Source organism: Hippopotamus amphibius, chromosome 3 (assembly GCF_030028045.1).
Source record: "Hippopotamus amphibius kiboko isolate mHipAmp2 chromosome 3, mHipAmp2.hap2, whole genome shotgun sequence".
In the NCBI taxonomy this organism is placed as follows: domain Eukaryota; kingdom Metazoa; phylum Chordata; class Mammalia; order Artiodactyla; family Hippopotamidae; genus Hippopotamus; species Hippopotamus amphibius.
In genome coordinates, this window is record NC_080188.1 from 123,459,513 (window position 1) to 123,475,254 (window position 15,742).

The following is a 15,742-nucleotide window of genomic DNA, read 5'->3' on the forward strand; positions in this document are numbered from 1 at the left end:
GGGCGGGTGGATGGGTGTGGAAGCACAAGTGGGAGGGTGTGCCCAGGTGTGTGTGTGAGCCTGTGTATGTGTAAGTGTATAAGGATGTGGTGCTCAGCCGTGTGTACCCACAGATTTACGTGTGGATGAGGATGTACCCAACTGTGTGTACAGACGTGGGGTCACGGGTGTGGTGTGTGGCCACAGCGGTGTCTGCAGGGATGTGCATGTTTAGGTTGGAGTGTAAGGGCACAGCTGGGTGAGCTCAGGCGTGTGGGGACTTGTGGGTGTGAGTATGTGTTCAGCCAGGCTGGTCACACATGCTGCAGGCGTGGGGCAGTGCAGGCCACACAGCTGGGACCAAGGGGACCCGTCTTGGAAGTTGACCTGGTCGCCCAGAGCAGACACACAGGATTGGCAGAGCTCAGGTTGCCTGCTGAGAAGATGTCCCCATGCCCAGTGCCTCCTGGTTTTGACTGTCCCCTGCGGCTGGGCACACCATACCCGGGCAGCAGAAAGGGGCCAAGCAGGTCCCAGAGGGCCTAAGGGACTTGGCCATTTGCGGCGAGGAAGTAGGTCCTGGCCTTGGGGCTTCCCAGGGGTCCCTGGGGGCTGGGGCGTGGGGGGGCCTCCATCCCTCCTCACCTGGTAGCTGGGCCTGGTTCCTCCCTCCGGTGGGGCTGGTGGTCCGTGCGGCTGAAACCCCTGCTCTGTCCCAGGGTCCGGCGGCTGCTGTAGTTTGGCTGCTCAGCTCTGACAAGCTGTGTTTGTGCCTTCCCCAGGGGGGCTTATATAAGGCATAAGCTGTTTCCTGGGCTAATGTTTGACTTTCTTCTGTGGATTAATGACACCGGCAGGGAAAGTGCTGTGGACACACTAAGCCCAGCTTTCCTCAAAGGGCTGCCTCAGCAGAGGCTGGGTGTGTGTGTGTGTGTGTGTGGCTGAGCCTAGTGGGGCTGCTGGCGGGACAGAGGGCTAGGTGGTCTGGGTGGGATGAGTCTGGGGAGGGGGCGAGGGGACTGGCTTAAGTCCTGAGGGCCCAGGGTCCTCTCTGAGTTGCTGGTCTGAAGACTGGGAGCTGAGAAGAGCCAATGAGAAAAGTGCTGCTGCCTGTGAGCGGACAGTACTCCCCAGGGCACCGACTTCCCCTGCCCGGTGCCTCTTCATAGGGCACAGGAAGTAGTAGGGGACATCCAGTCACCTGTGTGTCCCTGAGGGCTCAGGGCTGTCACCCCCTGGGCAGCTAGGACTCCCCTGTCTGAGTCTCAGCCCTAGGGTAGCACCCATGCCCCCACGCATCCCCATGCTTAATGGGTGGGCTCCTCTTCTGATCGATTGCTTCCATTTAAAGACATACTGCAGTCCCTATGGTTCTGTTTTTTTCCTCTGAATAGTATTTTAATGATAGAAAACTGTTTCTTGCATAAAATATAGGAAATACAAACAAGCCAAACAAAGCAAAGCGCCCAGTCTCGCCTGAGAGCCAGCCCCGAGAGTGATCGGATGCCTGTTCTTCCAGCCCTTTCCTCACCAGAGATGGTGGCCTAAGCCCCCACTTTCCAACAGCCCATGTGAGTCTCATTTAACCCTCACCGCAGCCCTGTGATGACGATGCTAGCATTATCCTAGGAAATTGGGGCACAGAGAGGTTAAGAACTTGCTCCCAGTTCCCCAGCCAGAAAGTGGCAGGGTAGGGGCAGTGTGACTCTAAGTCCACTTCCGTCTCTTGCAGCCAACATTTCTGCACCGTCTATGGGGGCACTGTGCTGCCTCTCCATGAGCGAGGTTGCCTAGCCTGGCCTTCAGCATCACTCCTGCCTGCCTTTAGCTCCCGGGTTCTTCCTCCAGGGACCCTAGGAGCTGCCCTTCCTGCCTGCTCTGGGAGCTAAGAAGGAGTCCACCTAGGGCTCCCCTTCTTGGTTGGGGAGGGAGCTTCCCATTCTCTTCCTTGGCCCCCTTCTCCACCAAGGCGGCATCCAGCTCTCCGGGCTCAGGCTGGGCTCCTCCCCCTGGAGTCTCCTGCAGCTCGTCCTCCCCCATCGGCCTCCTCAAGGGCAGGGTCAGCTGGTGACCAGGGTCCAGCCCCTCCTCTCCACTCCCCACCTGGGCCCAGCAGTAATTGATGTTCTTAGAGTGGCCCGAGGCAGGGCAAGATTGGAGTCATCAAAGGGAGATTAAATTATGCTCTGCGGAAGCCAAGGGGTTGTTTTAGGAAGGTTTTGGACTGTGAAGCTTGCAGAGAGCTGGGCCTCTGCCCTGAGCCCCCCAGTTCTGGGCATTTGCCCGCTGTGAGATTTTCCAGTTCCTAATTGGGCCTGGGTTATCCGTCCTGGTGGAATGTTGTTTAAAGGAGCCTGGTGACTTCCCACTGCGGCTGCTAGATCTGAGCCAGAGTATAGCCCAGTGAGGGGTGGCACCCCCCTGCGGGTGCCATGGATGTGCTTGGATTCCTGCATCTGAATTGAGGGACTGTGTTGATGCACTGGCTGTACACCCTTGGGCAAATCACCTCTCTCCGGGCCTCTTGTTTCTCTCCATTAAAGTGGCTTAAAACACAGACATGTATACACAGAAACCTTTTATTCAAACAATATATTGGGTTTATAAGATCAACACATAAAGCAGATCCTAAAGGAGGTGTTCTGGCTACAGTGGTGAAGAGGGTGGAGAGAAGCCCCCTCCACACCCTCAAGCCCCCAGCCCATCCTTCCCTTTGGCGTCTTTTGCCCCAGGCCATCTCTGCCTGAGGCAGCTCCATTATAGTAGAGGAGCCATCACATCTTACATGCTGCGATCCTAAATTCAATATGTTGAAATTAATTTTTTTTAACGAAATAATGCATTTGGGAAATCTTATATACCGGACACATTTTTTTAAGAATGCATTTTTACTTTGGAACATGAAAGTCAGTTTTTTTCCTTCCTCTCTTCCTTCCTTCCCCCTTCTTTCTTTTGTTTTCTCTTTCTCCCTTTCTTTTTTGTCTAAACTCTTCCAGAGCCTCTAAGCTGAACTAGGTTCAATCAGTTTCCCTGTTCTTTGCTGGGTCCCAGCACTGACATGTGTTTTGCTGTGGAAAGGCCCAAAGAATCATCTAGTCCAATGTCCTCATATAAGCGAGACTAATGTCCAGTGAGGGAAGGAACACAGATCTGACTCCCAGTCTCCCTTGCAGCTCCACACAGTACAGTCTCTAAATCTCTAATTCACTGAGGCAGGGGAGGGGCTATGACAAGTGAAACAGGGAAATCTCATCCCCTTGGAGGGGGAGTCGGGGTGTTCTGGCCAATTACAGAGGCCATACTGAATTTCTGTGGGCCATCCACCCTCCTACACATTCATTTGTTCATCTGTTTATCTGGGCATCCCCCCATCCATCCATCCATCCAACCATCCAACCATCCACCCATCTAACCATCCTTCCTTCCCTCCATCCATCCTTCCATCCATCCAATGTGTCTCATGCCTTGAGTGTATGAGGCCCCATACTAGGAGTTACAGTGCTTGCTGAAACTTCCAGTCCATTTGCCAGAGAAGATGTTGCCTTAATAACGGCTACCCTCTACACCAAGGCCAAATAGAAATACGGAGACAGAGATTTTGGAGGAAGAGAGAGATGGCTTTATTTTTCTGCCAGGCAGAAGGGAAGACACAGCAGGCTAGCACCTCAAGAACTGTGCCCCCCGCTCCTCGGGAGTCCGGGAGGATTTTACACGTGGGGCTCGCAGTCCGGGTAAATGATAAGAGTCCAGGTGGTGAGGATCTTGTACTCTTTTCTTCTGCAAATTCATGGCCAAAGCTGGCATCAGGCAGCTCAGCAACCAGGTCTGGTGTCCCTGAAGTTATCGGCCCAGGACCTTCTTTCTGAAATGAAGAGTGCTACAAAGGAGTGTAGAGGGGAAGAAATGCCAGGTGCAAGGTGTAATTCGTATGGAGTCAGAGAGTCATCAGCTTTGTGAAGGACAAGTCTAGCTACACGTGTTTGTTCGTGGTAACAGCTAAAGAATAACCAAGATTGTTTAACTCTCTCAGGCCAGGTTATCTTTCTCCTTTAGTCTGTTTGAAGTTCTCTTTATTTTCCTTGCTCTCAAAAGGAAAAAGAACAGCCACTTCTATTTGCATTGCAGCAATTTCCCCCACTGCTAGTTTATTCCCTCCATATCAATGGAGAAACTCACTTCTATGTGCATTGCAGCAATTTCCCCCACTGCTAGTTTATTCCCTCCATATCAATGGAGAAACTCACTTCTATGTGCATTGCAACAATTTCCCCCACGGCTAGTTCATTCCTTCCATATCAATAGAGAAGGGGTAGCAGCTTAGTTCTTGTCTGACTAAGGACAAAGCTTCAGTTTTGCTCCATTTGACAAATACCAGCTCTCTGGCCCAGGGAGCCATCTATTTCCTACTTCAAAGACAGTGTCCCAGAAACAATTACAGCACGGGGGAGACTGACCTCAGTGCCACAGGAGAGGTCCACACAGTTCCAGTGGTCTCAGAAGAGGGAGAAAATGACGAGGTCTAAGGGATCAGATCAGGGTGGGTTGCTCACAGAAGGTGGCATTTACGCAGGCAGAATTGGGGAGGGAAATATGGAGCCAGCGGTGTGAGTACAGAGCATGTGGGAAAATGGGAGGTAAACTGGATGAAATAGCATGGACAGAACCTCTCTTCCTACCCAGGGTGGTGGCCTTGGTCCCATCGCTGTGACCGTCTTAGAGGGGCTGATGATCCCTGGGCTTCTCTGTCTCCCGGCAGGTGGGAGGGGGGAGGTCCTGAGGCTGTGGCTCGCTGACCGAGTCGTACCCAGTGGTCCCTACGTTCACCTTGTACAGAGTCTGGGTCTCTTGCCCCTCATCAAAGTTCCGCTCAGCTGAGTCGGCCATTTGAAACATCCAGGTGTCTCTGCACCCGGTGCTGCCTGTTCACCACCCCTCATGGGTTCAAGGCAGAAGCTTTAGCATGTGTGGAGCCCTGTCCCACTGTTCAGTCTATAGCCCCAGGTGAGGATCGCGAGGCTTAAGTAAATTCCCACGGACCAGGAGCTATTCCTCCCTGGTGGCCATGCTGAAGCCCCAAGCCTTCATCACTGGTTTAGGGGTCCCAGATTCTGCCCCTGTCCTTGGGCGGCTCCAACAGAATAGGTGGCCTGTGTGGGGGTGGTTTCAGGCTGGGCCTGGGCAAGGGACTGTCCTTTGCCCTCAAACCCTAGCCAACCCCACCTTCCCCTCCACGGGCTGATTCTAAAATTTCCTTCATGGGAACAAGCAGTCCAGGGAAGAGGGGTCCCACAGGCCTGGATTAGAACCCTGACTCCACCACTTGCTACCTGTTTGGCCTTGGACTGGTGATGTCCCCTGTTTAAGCCTCAGTTTCCCCACTTGTGAAGTGGGAATTAATACCTACTTCATAGGATTGCTGGGATTTTTAAAGTGTGTACGGCCCTGAACACAGTGCTAAGCACATGGTACTTAATTTGAGGGTCAGCCCAGAGGGACCGGAAAGGCTGAGCAGTCCCAGAAGAAGGGGAGGAAGAGAAGGCTGCTGGGAGAAGGGAGGGTAGAAGGGGTGCCCTTTGGCCCCTGGGTCACAGGCTGGAAGGGCTTCAAGGTGGGTGGGTGAACCTCTTGAGGCTGTCCTTGGGCACCTGGATTACGTCCTGGCCCAGTCCATCACTGCTGAGCCCGTCGTGTTGCCAGGCGGGCTGGGCCTCAGCTGTCACCCCAAGCGGGAAAAGGCAGGGACACAGGATCATTCCGGAACCTGGGACGACGGAGGGACTGCCTTCTTGCAGCTGGAGCCCTGGCAGCCCCGGCAAGACCGGGAGTGGGCTGCCCACCTCCCCTTCCCCCCCAACTCCTCCTCCGTCTCTCCCCCCCCCACCCCCGCAGCTCTGAGGTCACAGCAGGGAGAGTCGCTCCCCTGCTGGTGCACATGGGGAACTGCATCTCTCCCCTCGACTGAACGGCCGAGTTTTGGAGCCCGCTTGGAATCCGAACTCAGAACCCAGCTCAGCGAACTGATTTATGTGGACCTGGAAACCCCCGCACACCATATAGCTGCTGTAAGAACTTGAGGGAGGGGACCTCAGTCTGACTCTCCTTAGTTGCAGGCAGATGCGACAGATGCCATAGTTCCCATGTCCCCTGCACGACTTCCTGCTCATCAAATCTCTTAAACCAGGGTTGGCCGACTCAGATGCCCACGGGGCCAGTGATGTGAGCGAGTGGGGTGGGCTAGGTGTCGGCAGCAGTGAGCTGCCGGTCCGCGGCGAAGCGCAGAGCGCATGTCCAGTCACCAGGGCCGCTCAGCACCAGCTGGCGTTGCCATGGGGATATGAGGCTCGGGGTTGCCAGATCTTCAGATATTTTAAAAATAGCTTGAAATCTGGACTTCTGTGCAAAAATTTCCAATTGTGTAGGCGACCCCTCCTCCCACCTTCTGGAATCCCTTTGTCTTTTCTGCTTCTACCACCATTAGGAGCCACAAACTCCATCAAGTGATTCCTTGTGGAAGAAAGTAGGATTTCCTTGGATTTGTCCTCACACTTCCTCCTTGCTGGCCCTCGGGATTTGGTGAGCGGGGCCTTCTGGAGTTTGTTCATTCGGCAAACGTTTCTCTAGAGCCTGCTTTGGGCTGGGCCTTCTGCAAAAAGGTGTTGGTGGTGGGAGGAAGTGAAGAGGACACAGAGCAACACAGACCCACATTCCGGGCGGGGGCTCACAGACCCCTGGAGTGGGAGTGGAGGCATCTGTGGAGCCCGTGCCAGGGCTCAGGCATCCTGAGGACACCGGCCCACGTGCTTCCCCACCGAGGCCTCACATCAGAGCCATGTGGTTCCCTCTCTGTAATCATCCATGGTGGGGGTGGGTGGATTTGGTACCACACTGCACTCATTCTCTTTCAGCATCTTTATACTTGCTGTCCCCAAAGCCAGCTCTTTCTTGGCTCCTCAAATGTCACCTCCTCAGAGAGGTCTTCCAGGACTACCCTAGCTGGAGTAGCATCCTTAACTCTTCTGACACCTGCTCTACCTGGCTTTATGCTCTTCGTAGCATTTATCACTGCCTGAAATTATGGGCTGGCTTATTTATCTCCCCTGCCCCCGAACGTGAGGCCATGAGGGCAGGGCCCGACTCTGATGTATTTGCTGCTGACTGGGCTTACGGTAGGAGATTGCTGAGTTCTTGTTCAGCAGATGCATTCTGTCCACAAATCCCCGATCTCTTTTCAGGAAGCAGTCCTAGCAGAGGTAGTGTCCAGGTCTGGATTCCACGTGCTGGGCCTTAGTCGCCTTGCCTGTAAAATGGGCACAACGATAATATCTCCAAGCATCTGGGGTTGTGAGGAGGGTGGGTGTCTGTGGTCCTGTGAGGTGGTAAGCCTGTCATGGGGTATGGTGTCCCCAGGGCCTGACTGGCAGCTTGTAGCCCATCTCAAACCTCCCTCCCCCACTGAGCAGTGCTCTAGTCTGCTTGCCTTCTTTCCTGCCCACAGCCCTCGCTCGCACAGGCCTGCTCTGCAGTTGGTCTCCCTCAGCTTGGCAGAAGAGCTGAGCGAAAAAGATGGGCTGAGCCTCTGGGAACAGACGGTGCGGGAGAGGAGAAGCCACAGATGCAAGAGGGGATGCTCAGAGCCTGAGAAATCCCAGCTCAACTGGTCTTGGGCTTCAAGTCTCCCTCTTGGGGAGGGACATTGGCAAATGGAGCTTTACCACCATGATGCAGGCAAGGGCCAGGCACAGCTGGTTCCTGCATGTAGAGGACTTGGCAGTGGCAACTGGTTTGATGGCAAAGATGCCGACAACCAGATACATAGCTGCTTGGACAGGGGAGTGAGCCTGGGACAGCGGGTGGAGGGAGAAGAATGGTCAGGGGGCTTCCTGTCGAGTGCATTTGTATCGCTGAGCCCACAGGGTGCAGAATCATAGATGGCTGTCTCTCTGGGGTAGAGGGGCACTGATGGCTCACCCCAGGGCTCTGACCTCATCACAGTTTCATCAGTGCTGTTGATGAAATTCCGAGAAGCGAAGTTTATCAGATTTGCAGAGAACCCTAAGCTGGGAGAGAGGGTATCTACATAGGAGGACAGAGCCAGAATCTAAAGCGACTGGAAGGTTGAATGCTGAGCCTGCCACTTTCCAGGTATGCCACTTCAGACAAATCACAGAAACTTTTTGAATCTCTGTTTCCCCATCTGCAAAATGGGAGCAATGCCGTGAGGGCCAATGGGACAAGTTACATGTAGCCCCCAGCACAGTGCCTGGCACATAGCTGGCCCCTGATAACTGGTGGTGGCTGCTGTGATTAATGACAGTGTGAGCTCCTCAAGGACAGGGGATCTGTCTTGCTGTGCTGTATCCCCAGTGCCTGGTATGGCGTGGGCACTGAACAAATGTTTGTCAGATGAATGAACAAGATGAAATCTGACGGGGATAAATGTCAGTTCCTGGACTCGGATCCAAAGACCCAGCTGCACATGGATGCAGTGGGGGGAGAAAAGGCTTAGCAACAAACAGCACATGGGAGAAAAGTGGAGGGATTCACTTTATTTTATTTTTTTACCAGCCCTCTACCACCACTGCCTCCCACACAAGTTGAGGGATTTAAGCTGATGGAAATTTTGGTCAGCGTGAGGTGGCTGCCAAGACCAGCCAGGGCAGACTTGGGTGGCATTATTAGAGGCCTAATGCTCAGAAGGAGGGAGGCCACAGTGGTCAGACCAGCCTCAAGAGCCGTGTCCCAGTCTGTGCTCCCCCTGCAGAGCCTGGCCAACAAGATCAAGTGGGAAACGAGGCCTAAAACCACACTGAAATATGGCTGAAGAAATCAGTGTTCTTGGAGCCTGGAGAGGAGACGTTCACAAGGCCCACCTGGCAGCAGGTGTTCAGACCTGGCCTCCTCCACTTGCTCCGGACAAGCAGTCAGTGGCTCTGAACCTCAGTTTCCTCATCTGTAAAATGGGCAAGCCACAGGCTGGAGCTCACTGGGCTGCTGGAGAAGAGCAGGACTGGGATCCCGAGCCTCCCTGGACTCAGTGCCCCGCCTGCCTCACCCGGCTCCTCAGCCAGGTTGTTGCGGCTGGAGGATGCCTGGCTGGGAAGCTTTGCGGGTTGGACCAGGATTGCAGGGGTACCCCTTCCCACCCCGACCTCCTCCCTTTCCTCCATTTGAGGCTGATCCTGTAGTTGGGTCGCTGTCCTAGCAGCCAGCTTCCCTCTCATCGGCGTGTTGCTGGGTACAGGATGTTTACGCGAGAGACTCGGAGCCGGCTTCCTCTTCCTCCCGCAAACCGCCAAGCGCCTGCAGCGCAGCTGCTTGGAGGGTCTCTGTGCGCCCTCTGGTGGCCGCAGGGGGCACTGCGCCGGGCTCAGCGCTAACCAGAATGGAGTTGGAATCCGACATCTTGGTAAAAATCCTGGCTCTCCGACAGCAGATGTGTGGTTAAACACAGTGTGATATACACATTCAACGGAATATTACTCAGCCTTAAAAAGGAAGGAGATTCTGATACGTGTTTCAATATGGATGAACTTTGAAAGCATTATACTGGGAATTGCCTGGCAGTCCAGTGATTAGGCCTCTGCGCTTTCAAGGACAAGGTCTCAGGTTCCATCCCTGCTGGGGGAACTCAGATCCCGGCAAGCCGAGCTGCATGGCCAAAAACAAACAAACAAACAAACAAACAAAAAACCCCAAACAAAAACACCCAAACAACAAAACAAAACAAACATTATGCTAAGTGAAATAAGCCAGACACAAAAGGACAAATATTGTATGATTCCACTTATAGGAGGTACCTGGAGGAGGAAATTCACAGAGCCAGAAAGTAGACCTATATTATGGGCTATCAGGGCTAGGGTAGGGGAACAGGGGAGCTATTGGTGAATGGGTACAGGGTTTCTGTTTGAGATGATGAAAAAGTTCTGGAAATGGATAGTGATGGTCGTACAATGTTGTGAATATACTTAATGCCACTGAGTTGCACAGTTAAAATGGTTAAAATGGTAAGTTTTATGTTATGTATATCTTACCACAATTAAAAAAAGTACCCTCCCCCCCTCCCCAAATGTGGACCTGCCACTTAAAGGTCGCACAACCTTGGTCAAGTCACTTAACTTCTCTAAGCCTCAGTTTCCTCATCTTTAAAGTGGGGGCAATAATGCCTACCTCTGGGTACCACTCTGATCCAAGCCACCATCCTCCCTGGCCTGGAGGACTGCAAACAGTCTCCTCGGTGGTTTCTGGGCTTCACTCTTGGCTCTCCCCACAAGTCTTTTTCACCTGAGCAGCCAGAGTATTTAAAACCGTGAGTCCATTCAAGTCACTCTCCTGCTTAAAATTCTCTCCAAATTCCTCCCCTTGGCTGAGAGACCTGGGCCCCGACCTCATCTCCTCTCTCTGTACTTTCTGTAACCCCTTCTCCCTAAACTGTCACTCCTGGCTCCTTTGTGCCTCCAGGCCCCTGGCCTTGCTCTTGACTCTGCCTTGAACCCCGTTCTCCCAACTGTCTGGTGTTGCTGACTTCAGGTCTCAGCTCAAAAGTCATTTTTTCTTCCTGAGGGGTTGATTCCTTACCACCCTGATGTTACCTCGCCTCCTGGTCTTACTCTCATCACCTCTATCCTGTTTTATTTTCTTTCTTTATAGCACCTGCCATTATCTGAAATGGTCTTATTTTCATTATGTGACTGTTTTTTTCAACTGGCTGGACTTTGCAGGCTGCAAGCGGGAAATAGGTTAATTTTTCTCCCACCACCGTCCCAGCATTTGCTCTGTTGCTTCTCTCTTCCCTCTCCTTGAAAGTATTTCAACTCAACAGAGCTTTACCAATTTCCTTCAGGTATTAGATCAGTTTCAATTTTAGGCTTTAAAAAGTGAATCTTTGGGGCTTCCTAGGTGGCACAGTGGTTGGGAGTCTGCCTGCCAATACGGAGAACATGAGTTCGATCCCTGCTCCAGGAAGATCCCACATGCTGTGGAGCAACTAAGTCCGTGTGCCAAAAAAAAAAAAAAAAAAAGTGAATCTTTAGGAGATGTATATTGAATGATATAGGAGTGAAGGACTGTGATGTCTGAGGCTTGCTTTCAAATGGTTCAACCAAACTAGGTCTCACACACGCACACACACACACACACCACAGTGTCAAAAGTTTTTGAATCTAGGTGGTGACTATGTGGGTTTATGGCATTATTCTTTTTACTTTTCTGTGAGCTTGACAATTCTCATCAAAAGTGGGTTAAAAAAGAAACTTTTTGCCAAGTTAAAAAAATAAGTCTAGTCCTATCGGAGTGAGAATATTCACCTCCCATCTAATATAAGCATCTTCTATTCAAGCTGACCTGCCTTTTCTGCAGTGGGGAAGGCAGGCGGTGGTGGGTGGGTTGTCATGGAGGGTGTCTGGCTCTGTTTGATTCACCTCCTCTCCCATGGCTAGCGGCTGCTTTCTGGCTCCTTCAGGGTCCGAGAGGGGAGGAGGGATGAAAGGAAATGATCAAGGACTCCTTGATGATGGGGCTGTCACACACGTGGGGTGTGCAGGTGAGTTAGCCGCCCCACAAACTCTGCCTGCACCGTTTCCTGCCACAGGGCACACCTGCTCCGGCTGCCTTTTCACACCCTGCCCCGTGCTCCCCGCAAAGCCTCTTTCTGTGGGGTCGCCTTGGACCCATGGGCAACTCCACTGGGTGAGGTCCCGTTGAGATCCCTCTAGCCCACCTCTCTTCCTGAACGTCCGCTCTGGCCATGGAATCTGAGCTCCTGCCCTGCCAGTGGTGGCACGCAGGTCAGTCCCACTGCAGCCCTCTGTCCTTCGTTCTGCCAGTCCTGACACGGAGCCAGGTTTCCAGCAGCAGTGGCAGGCCCCTGAGTGTCAGTGGCTCAGCCGTGAGGGTGGGGATGAGGTGCCAGGGTTCCCTCTGGCAGCCCCCTGTCCTCCAAGTGGTGGTTCTGAGTCCCCCTCAGCTGGCTTGAAGAGTGTTTTGTTTTGGGGTGGGGGGAGGCGTGTGTGTGCAAACATTGCTGCCTTCTCCCTCCTGGGCTGACAGCTCTCTAGGAAGAAATTCTCATTTGGAATAATAGTCTGTTGAATTTCTCAGCCTCTTTTACATAGACTGGGCTGAGGTAAAGGGCTAGGTTTTGTTACCTCACAGTTAGTCCAGCACAGAGCCCTGAGGGCAGGAAAGGTCCAGTTCAAGGTCTCGTCCCCTCTATGTACTTGTTACAGTCTCTGGAGAAGGCGAGCACAGACCAGGGAACCTCTTCATTATGGTCTATCAGCTGAAGGCGAAGCCAGCAGCAGCCAGGGTAGGGCAGGGGCTGGATACACGCATCAAAGTTCATGGCAAAGATAGAGAACAGACTTGTGGTTGCCAAGGGGGAGCCGGGACGGAGAGGGATGCACTGGGAGTTTGGGGTTGGAAGATGCAAACTACTACATTTAGAATGGATACACAACGAGGTCCTAATGTATAGCCCAGGGAACTATAACCCCTGCTCCTCCCACTCCTGCGGAACCGGCCAGACCTAGTCTTAACTTTTGCTGAGTTGAGTCAGCTTAACCTGGAGGGTTAACCTGGAAAGGAAAATGGTCCAGAGAGCAAAGGCTAAGCAGAGAGCGGGTGAGAGCATGTGTACACACATGTTTGGGCACACACGTGATGCGTGTGTGTTCATGGCGCTTGTGCACACGTGTGCCCATGTGTCACGTGTCCTGCACTCACGTGTGTGCTGGCTAGCTGGCAGGGTCTATGGTGGGGCCGGCAGAGGAGCTGGATATGAGGGGTAGTGAATGTTTGCTGTGGGTGTGTAAGGGCAAATACAAATTAAAAGCAAGAAAGAAAAGAGTTTAATTCTCCCTGTAGAAAATAAAAAAGGAAGAGATGTCTCCTCCCTTTCCTTAGAGCATTCAGTTTAGAAACCTTATAATTGTAAGCTCTGCCTCTTTGAAATGTATGTAAATCTTTTCAAATGCTAAATAAGCCCTTTGCCAGTTTACCATCCCAGGGATGTTTCCTCAGGGATGCGGAAGCCCTCTCTTTGCAATGGAGTCATCCAGGAACGGAGAGCCCCATCTCCCACTTTCTGAGGGAGAGCGGGAATCTCACTTGAGCTGGTGCCTGGCTCCAGGCTGCAAACCTGCCTCCTGTCCACAAGAAAGGAGGAAGATATTTTTCCTCTGCATAAAGGCAATTAGCAAACAGGTGGCCACAGTAATTGCCAGGCAAATGTAGCATGAACGTGACATTGGTGGTTCAGACCTCCTACTGGAGGACTACCTGTGGTTGATCTTGAGAAAGATGTGTTTGATGGGCTGTTATCTGCCTATTGAAAGGGTGAGAGTTCTTTGTAACCTCTTAGCAGATTGCCTGTGATGTGCAGCACATCCTGGTCGAATGCTAATTCAATGTAGAACGGTTCTTTCCCTCCTATTTTTTCGGAGAGGTTTTCCGGGTTGGTAGATTTTATCTCTAATTTTTATTTCCCCAGCAGGTGTCTGGGCGCCCTCCATTTTTTGGTCCATGCGTGTGCATCTTTTCCAGACAGAGAGGTGGCAGCAAGTCTCCCAGCCGGACCTCTCTGGGCCCCCTGGACCACTGGGGCCTCCTTGGGCCAGTCATCCTGGAGGCACTTCTCTCAGAAGGGGGTGAGGGACCCTTCGCCCAGGGAAAGGGAGCGCAGTCCAAAGATTCACAGCGACGGCTGCTGACCCTCGGCCGGCCTGGGGCCCTGGACAGCAGCCGCGTGTGGAATGGCAGTGGCTGAGCGGCGAGAACAGCAGCCCGGGGGGCCCACGGTGGGGCGCAGGGGCGGGCGCTCTGCCCAAGCCTGGGCTCCGAGGCCCGCAGCCCCGCCCGCATCCGGACCCGCGCCCGGCTGGCTCGACAGCGACGCCGTGTGGCCGCGAGACGCAACCGCGGCAGGACTGCAGCTTCTCTCTCTGCTCTCTCCAGGAAGCCAGACTGACCGCCGCACTCTGGACAGCATCAGCCTCTGGAGAAAAGAAGGCTAGTAAGGCAACTGGGGGCTTGATCACCTGACTGGGAAAAAATAGGGGCTATCATCTAACATTTCCCGAACACCGAGTTATAATGCAACAGGCATCCCTGAGCTCTGCTTCATCCCTGATCCACACCTGGGTAGGGGTCAGGGGTAGGGAGGGTCTTGGAGTTGGCATCAGGGTGTCTGCTTCCCACATTACTTGATAGTAAAGACGTTGACTGTTTAGTGATGTGTCTCTTAGGCTGTGTTAGAATGTCCCTGAGACAGAGTGGCAGCATCAGAGCAGTTGCCGTGAAGCATCTCACACCCAATGGCTGGATCAGAAGTTCAGGAGCTCCCAGGGGCGGCTCATCCTCACCCCCATCCCCCCCCGTCATATCTGGTTCTTTCTCCGTCTTTTTCTAGGAAGCATCTTTCACACGCAGCGTCACGGAAGTGGTGCCCCTGGTTGTAGTAGATGGACACCTGGAACAGGCAAGTGAGGGCTGGACCCACCCAAGGGAGAGGGTTCTTCTAATGTGTCCAGAGGTTGTGGCTGTAGAGGGCAGGTATTCATGGCACAGGGATGGTACACGGGTAATTCCTTGTGTACCAACCCCTGTCAATTAGCACATGTTGGGAAGGAGTCTGTCATGATGCCTGGGTTCAGTGGGAAAGAGTGGCTGATTCATTACTGTATGTTTCCTATTGTTGCTGCAACAAATTACTGCAAACTTAGTGGTTTAAAGCAACACAGACTTATTATCTTACAGTTCTGGAGGTCAGAGTCCAAACTGGGTTTCACCAGGCTTAAATCAAGGTGTCAGCAGGTCTGCATTCCTTTTGGAGGTGCTAGGGGAGAATCTGTTTCCTTGCCTTTTCCAGTTTCTAGAAGCCTCCACCTTCCCTGGCTTGTGGCCCCTTTCCATCAATTGCATTGCTCTGATCTCTGTTTCCATGGTAACATCTTCTCTGACTCAAATGCCTCCTTCTTATAAAGACCCTTGTGATTACATGAGGCCACATAGATCATCCGTGATAATCTCCCCATCTCAAGATTGGTAAAATCCTCTTTTTCCATGTAAGGTAATGAAACGGAGCAGGAACCTATGGTTCCCTCTCACCACCAACCCTTGTCCTCTGCCTGCCTTTTGTCTGTGGAAAAACTTTAGCCAAAGAATAAATCTAATCAGAGAAGTGAAAAAATGCAGAAACAAAGGAAAACAGTCCAACAAGACTAAATAATAATAGTTTAGTCAAGGACTTTTAGTTCCTTCTCAAGGGCTATAAATAATATTCTGAGCCATATCCTGTGAGCTGTCTTATAGATACTGAAACCCCCATCAGGTGGAAGAAGTTAACTAGATTATGACCAGACCTGTAGCCATGACATACGCTGTCACAATTCTCAGAACTGGCCTCGAAATGGGAACAAACCAACCCTGGAACTGAAGATTAACTGTACTTAAAAATGATGCTGGTCAGACCACTGATGACCAATTTCAAGATGACTGTCAGAGCTGATGGTGCTGTTTCTGCTGGTAGCCCCTTCCCTCTGCCTGTAAAAGCTCTTGCCCACTGGTTGTTGGGGGTGTGGGTGTGGGGGTGGGTGTGTGGAGTCGACCTTTGGCCAGAAGTCAGCCCCCCAACCCCCTGCCGTTGTTGGCATCCAAAGTAAAGCAAACTTTCCTTTCCGCTAACTTTGCCTCTTTATTGGCTTTTAAGAGGGGAGCAACCAATCCCCACTTTTGGTTACAGTAACATATTCACAGGTTCTGGGGATTA

General features: G+C 52.5%; 1 long non-coding RNA gene across 1 annotated transcript in view; it reads left to right on the forward strand.

Annotated features, from left to right (window-relative positions):
- The window catches only part of LOC130848157 (uncharacterized), an 81,251-nt gene extending 66,834 nt beyond the window's left edge, over positions 1 to 14,417 (forward strand). The window contains exons 10-11 of the long non-coding RNA XR_009052550.1: positions 13,930 to 13,987; positions 14,384 to 14,417. This is a non-coding gene — a long non-coding RNA (uncharacterized LOC130848157). The remainder of the gene's footprint in view (positions 1 to 13,929; positions 13,988 to 14,383) is intronic.
- Positions 14,418 to 15,742: the final 1,325 nt, after the last annotated feature.